Source organism: Silene latifolia, chromosome 10 (genome assembly GCF_048544455.1).
Source record: "Silene latifolia isolate original U9 population chromosome 10, ASM4854445v1, whole genome shotgun sequence".
Lineage (NCBI taxonomy): Eukaryota > Viridiplantae > Streptophyta > Magnoliopsida > Caryophyllales > Caryophyllaceae > Silene > Silene latifolia.
In genome coordinates, this window is record NC_133535.1 from 52,568,340 (window position 1) to 52,575,188 (window position 6,849).

Sequence of the window (6,849 nt, forward strand, 5' to 3'; positions counted from 1 at the left end):
GTTAGTCTTTTCCGGTGGGTAGAATTTTTTGTAGAAAGCTAAAGCCAACTTCTTTCAAGAATCAATTCCGAGAGTGGCCTTATCAAGGCCCTTCAACCATTGTTTCGCGGTGTCAATTAGAGAAAAAGGAAATAAGACCCATCGAATATGGTCTTGAGTTACACCGGTTTGAGAAATCGCATCACAATAGTCACAAAAGGTTTCCATATGAGAATGAGGGTCTTCACTAGGCATCCCCCCAAATTGGCTCCTTTCGACTAATTGGATAAAGGCGGATTTGGCAATAAAATTTCCGGTTAGATGTTGTGGTGTGGGAGTACCATTGGGTAGGTTCTCCTCGGTGGGTACGGAATATGATGAAAACTTAGGCATTGTAGGTTGATTTTGTGGGGTATTTTGTGTTGGGTTCTCCTCACCTTCTCTTGCAAAAGGGTTGATGAACTCAATAGTTGGTTGAATATCTACAACCTCACTAATACCTCTCAAATTCCTCCTAGCAAGTCTCCTATTGGTTGTCAAAGTTCTTTCAATTTCACGATCAAAAGGTAACAAATCACCTTGTGACCTTCTAGACATGCAAAATATCAAACAACTTGAAAACAATTAGAACAAACCTTGAGGAGTTTTACTTCCCCAAGGCAAAGAAAGACACAACTAATAACAATATAAGAAAATCTAAATCAAGTTAACACCGTCCCCGGCAACGGCGCCATTTTTTGATGGGGACGTTTTCGTGTTCACAATTGAATAGGTGTTGTCGTTGGGTCACGTACGAATCAAAACACAATTTATAGCTTCACAAACAACTCTACAATTAGTAAAGAGGCAATTAAAGGTCGGATCCCAAGGGACGGGAATTGAGATGAGATTTCTATTGAAACTAGTGGTGTCTTAGGGGTGTCACAATTTGGGTTGATGTAGAAGGTCACTAAACTAAATAGCAATGAAAGTAAATAAGCAAGATGAATTAAAAGGGTGGTAAACAATTGATAAAAAGCACTTGGGTATCATGGGGTCATAGGGGAATCATGGGAATTGATCATACAAACATGTTCTCAAATTATAAGCAAGCAATTATTGTTGTGATGGATTGAGTTGGGTTATATCTTACAATCCTAGGAAAGTTTGGGTCCCGGAGCCGAATCGATTAGATTGTACAACACCTACAAGTCGACTTAATCTTCCCTACTCAACAACATGCATGGTCTAATGAGACTCGAGTTGGTTTATGTCTTACAAGTCTCATTGAAAAGATAGGTGATGGGTAAAAAATGCAAGGATTCATAGGCTCACATTTCATCAAACATAACATGTGCATGAGTTGAGATCAAAACAAGCAAGCAAATAAATCATGAAAGCATATTAATTTAAGCATGAATCATTCCCCATGTTGGTTTCCCCTAATTACCCATTAACCCTAGCTAGGTCACTACTCACTCATTATCATGTTGATCATGCTAGCAAGGTTGTCAATCATACCAACAAAAGGAAACATGATGAATAAATGAAAGTAATTAGCAATAATTAAAAAGGGATTAAGAGAATTATACCTACTAATGATTCCAATAATAAAGCAAAGAATAAAAGAAGTACTTGATGCTTGATTGAGAGGTTGTCAATCTCCCAATAATAACCCAAATAATCTTCAATTACCCAAAATAAAGGATGAACAAAAGAGAGATTAAGGAAATAAAACTTGTATTAAAACTTGATTAATTGTTGATTACAAAACTAAAGAGAGATTTGATTGATATTAACTACTCTAATTATTGATAAGAAGAACATGCTCTTCTAATTAGACTAATGGGGTATTTATAATGGAAATTAGGTGGATGCATTAGGGTTAACTAAGGGCTAAACTAGTAATTACAGTTTTTAGATTGAGCAAGGAGGAGCCGGTATTTTTCGAAGGAAGGGCTTCTTTATTTGTAGCTTGGAGAAGACGAAATTTCACTGTACTGGAATCCGTGCGTATTGGAGTCGGGACGGGCGGATTCAGGCGGGGGAAAACGGGCATCTTCAGGGGAATCCGGGCGGATTCTGGTGGCTGCTAACCCGGGCGTCTTTGAAGGAAGACGCACGGATTGTGCTTGTGGAGGACGGGCGGATTGTGGAGAAACCGCACGGATTGTAGCTCAGCATTGTTTCTTCTTCTTTTCTTCCCATTTCTTCATAAAATCCTTGGGGATTTCCTTGGGGACTCAAGGATCCTTCCTCAACATTGCTCATCTACTATAATATGTACAAAGGCCTTCTAATCTTGTCTCTCCTTGATGCTTGGTCATTGGATTCAATCAATTTAGTCTCATTTTGCCATGAAAATGCAAGATTTGCACTCCTTTCCTACCAAGGGATCAAAATCTCAAAGAATATGCAAAACAAAGAACTAAAGACAATAAATGACTCAAATATGCACTAAAAAGCATGGGAACAAGGCTAATTCGGGGGCTAAATATGCGCTAATCATGGTCACATCATTAGCATACTTGGCAAATGTATCCATATGGGAGTTAGAAATGAAAATTACCTCCGGATAGTTGGGTAATTGAGCGATTTCCGGAGTTGTTGTTGTTGTTGCTTCCAAGGGAGGATCTTGTTGTTGTTGAACTTCCAAGTTTGCACTAGAAACCACCATAGCCATTGAAGCTTTCTTTGCTTGAAGACTTTGTTGCCTTTTCGAAAGTGTCTTTGCCTTGGGTGCCTTTGTTGCTCCTTTTGTTCTTGCCATTGTTGATTATACCAAGAAAAGATTGAAAATCTTCAATTTCTAATTATACCCAAATCGATTTTAAGATGAAAGGATTTGTCTTTGTATTTCAAAAATCGACTCAAAGGTTGAAGTTTTGGTGCTTGGATTGATTATTGTTGCAAAAGGAGTGATTAATTGTTGTTGTAAGGAAGTTTGGATTTGATTTTGTTGAATTTGGTTGAGGAAATTTTGTTTTTGGTGATGGAGAGGATGGGGGTTTTGGGGTTTATGGGTAGTGTTTGAATGTTTGAATGAATGAATGAATGTGGGAAGGGGTATTAAAACACCCGAAAATTTCAAAACTGCAGGGGGAAGACGAGCGGACTCTTGTCGGGACGCTCGGATTCTGCTCAATTTGGCTTCAGGAAAACTCGCCTAAAGACGAGCGTCTTTCAAAGAAGACAAGCGGATTCTGCAAGTAAGATGAGCGGCTTTCCTCAAAGACGAGCGGATTCTCTTACAGGAACTTTGCTAAATTTGCACTGGCAGAAAGACGAGCGTCTTACTACAAAGACGAGCGGACAGTTTCAGACGAACGTCTTCTCAGCTTGGACGCTCGGATTCTCTAACAGACTAAATTTTTTGATTTTGCAGCTCATTTGGACGGACGGATTCTTCCACAGACGCTCGGATTCCTATAAGACGAGCGGATTACCCAGAAGACGCTCGGATTCCACCTGGTCTACCCGGATTCAGGTCCATCCGTGCACTTGCATATCCCGTGTCATTTTCATTCTTCAAATCCCGTGCTCTTCATTGTAGGGGCACTACAAAGGCATGAATAGCCTAGGCAATTGCTATCCCCACACTAAGTTAAAGCACTACACATCAATAAAATCATTAGTCCCTCCCTCACTTCTCTAAAAAATGATGAATATCTTGATCAAGGCACAAAAAATAAATAAATCCAAAAACGACAAAAATGCAATGTAAGAATTAAAAGGCAAGTTAGGGAGTTAGAAATATTTACAAATGGTGGTTTGGAGAGGACTCCACCAAACTCTCATTCTTAGAGAGATGTCATGGGGGCATGTTCAAGTTGTTGTTGATGTTACTCAACACCTTGAAGAAGTAGTCAAAAGCTTGTTCATTATCATGATAAAGATCCTCAATAGATCTTTGCACTTGTTGTCCTTCATGTTGGTCTTGATCGATAGCATTACGAATGTAGGGATTGAAAATCCCTTCAAACTCATCGTCCCAAAGACCACAAACTTCGTCTACTTGGTCATTAAAAATCTCTTGAGTTGATAGAGACAACTCTCCTCCTTTCCTGTCTTGGTCAATGAGGCCATCCTCTTCACTTATCATGGGTGAGCTTTTCAAGCTCTCTTTGTTACAATTATCTTGCTCTTTTGATGGGGCATCATCAACTTTCTTTTTCCATTGGAATTCCGACTTCTTCCTATCATCCTTCCGGCTATAATGATCAACCATAAAACATGGTTCATGCAAACGGGGAGCTCTCATGGTCTTGTCAAGATTGAAAGTTATGCTCTCATCTCCCACTTCTAGAGTGAGCTCTCCATGCTTCACATCTATCACCGCACCCGCGGTGTGCAAGAAAGGTCTTCCTAGAATGATTGGAATATTGGAGTCTTCTTCCATGTCAACAATGACAAAGTCCACCGGGATGAAAAATTTTCCAACTCTTACGGGAACATCTTCCCATATCCCTAATGGTGTCTTCGTCGATCTATCGGCCATTTGGAGTGTGATATTGGTACATTTAAGCTCTCCCATCCCTAACCTTTTACTTACCGAATACGGCATAACACTCACACTAGCCCCTAGATCACATAGGGCTTTGTTGATCGTTGTGTCGCCAATGGTACACGGTATTGAGAAGCTTCCCGTATCTTTAAGTGTCGGAGGTGAACTCCCTTGAAGGATTGCACTACTCACCTTAGTGAAGGCGATAGTTTCGAGCTTCCGGATCGACTTCTTTTTCGTAAGGATGTCTTTCATGTACTTTGCATAGGCCGACACTTGATTGATTAATTCCGTGAAAGGAATCGAGACTTCCAAATTCTTCACAATTTCCATAAATTTTCCAAGTTGGTCATCAAATTTGGGCTTGGCTTGACGACTTGGAAAAGGAAGTCTAATCACAATGGGTTCCTTCTCCTTGGCCTTGTCTTCACTTTTCTTTGAAACTTCTTCTTTTGATGGTTCTCCATCATTGGAGTTTTGCACAACTTCTTCTTTGTCACTAGCTTCCACAACTTTATCCTCAACTTGCTTCTTCGCTGCTTCATACCTCGTACCACTCCTTACGTGAATGGCACTAACCGTTTCATGTCTCGGGGGATTACTTTGAGGTGGTAGTTGCCCCTTTTATCTTTGTGAGCTTGAAGATGCTAGTTGAGTCAATTGGGTTTCCAACATTTTGGTGTGGGCTAGGATGTTGTTGATGGTGATTTCCTTTGCTTGACTATCCTTTTGCATTTGAGTGAAAAACTCATGTTGATTCTTTTGCATTTGGAGGACCGCTTTATGAACATCAAAACCTTGGTCATTTTGTTGATTGTATGGAGTTTGATTTTGGTAACCTTGGTTTTGGTTGTAAAAGGGTCTTTGATTTTGGTTTCTCATGGGAGGTGGGGTGTTTGTTGGTTGAGGGTTTTGAACATTTTGGCTTTTGTATGAGAGATTTGGGTGGAATTTGGTGTTTTCATTGTAATAATTTGAATAAGGGGTACCACTCTTGTATGCTTGAAAAGCATTCACTTGTTCATTTGTTCCCCTACATTCACTTTGGTCATGTCCCAAAGTTCCACAATTCTCACATATCCCACTTGGGATTGATGAAGATGCCGTCATGGCATTAACATGTTGCTTTGGTGATTTTGAGGCTTCTTCAAGTCTAGCCATAGCTTTTTCGAACTTCAAATTGATGGTATCAATGTGAGCACTAAGTTGAGCACCCAATTGAGTAATAGAGTCCACTTCATGCTTTCCTCCTCTAGTAGCCTTGCGAGGTCTACTATATTGTGAATTATAGACCGCCATTTCCTCAATCTTGTTCCAAGTTTGATTATCGTCAACTTCGGTGAACATATCATTTGATCCCATGTTGAGAATGTTTCTTGAGTCTTCATAAAGACCATTCCAAAATTGTTGTACCAAGAACCACTCGCTAAGTCCATGATGAGGACATGAGCGACAAATTCCCTTGAATCGCTCCTAAGCTTCATACAAGGATTCTTCATCTCTTTGCTTAAAGCCCGTAATTTGAGCTCTTAGCATGTTAGTCTTTTCCGGTGGGTAGAACTTTTTGTAGAAAGCTAGAGCCAATTTCTTCCAAGAGTCAATTCCATGAGTAGCCTTATCAAGGCCTTTCAACCATTGTTTTGTGGTGCCAATTAGAGAAAAAGAAAATAAGACCCATCGAATTTGGTCTTGAGTTACACCGGTTTGAGAAATTGCATCACAATAGTCACAAAAAGTCTCCATGTGAGAGTGAGGGTCTTCACTAGGCATCCCCCCAAATTGGCTTCTTTCGACTAATTGGATAAATGCGGATTTGGCAATGAAATTTCCGGTTAAGTGTTGTGGTGTGGGAGTACCATTGGGTAGGTTCTCCTCGGTTGGTACGGAATGTGATGAAAATTTAGGCATTGTGGGTTGATTTTGTGTTGGATTTTGTGTTGGGTTCTCCTCACCTTCTCTTGCAAAAGGGTTGACGAACTCAATAGTGTTTGGTTGAATATATACAACCTCACCAATACCTCTCAAAGTTCTCCTAGCAAGTCTTCTATTGTTTGTCAAAGTCCTTTCAATTTCGTGATCAAAGGGTAACAAGTTACCTTGTGATCTTCTAGACATGTAAAATATCAAACAACTTGAAAATAATTAGAACAAACCTTGAGGAGTTTTACTTCCCCAAGGCAAAGAAAGAAACAACTAATAAAAATCTAAGAAAATCTAAATCAAGTTAACACCGTCCCCGGCAACGGCGCCATTTTTGGTCGGACTCTCTTGGGAGGTTTAGTTTTCGGTACTTGTCGTTAGGAGCACCTAGACCAAAATAATATTTATAACTCCACTAACAACTATACTATTAGTAAAGAGGCAAGTAAAGGTCGGATCCCAAGGGT

The 6,849-nt window shown here is 39.9% G+C and overlaps 1 non-coding gene across 1 annotated transcript; it reads left to right on the forward strand.

Annotated features, from left to right (window-relative positions):
• The first annotated feature begins 5,891 nt into the window (after nucleotides 1-5,891).
• LOC141609588 (small nucleolar RNA R71) lies at nucleotides 5,892-5,998 on the forward strand. The gene has a single exon (XR_012527515.1). It is a non-coding gene; the product is annotated as a small nucleolar RNA R71 (small nucleolar RNA).
• Nucleotides 5,999-6,849: the final 851 nt, after the last annotated feature.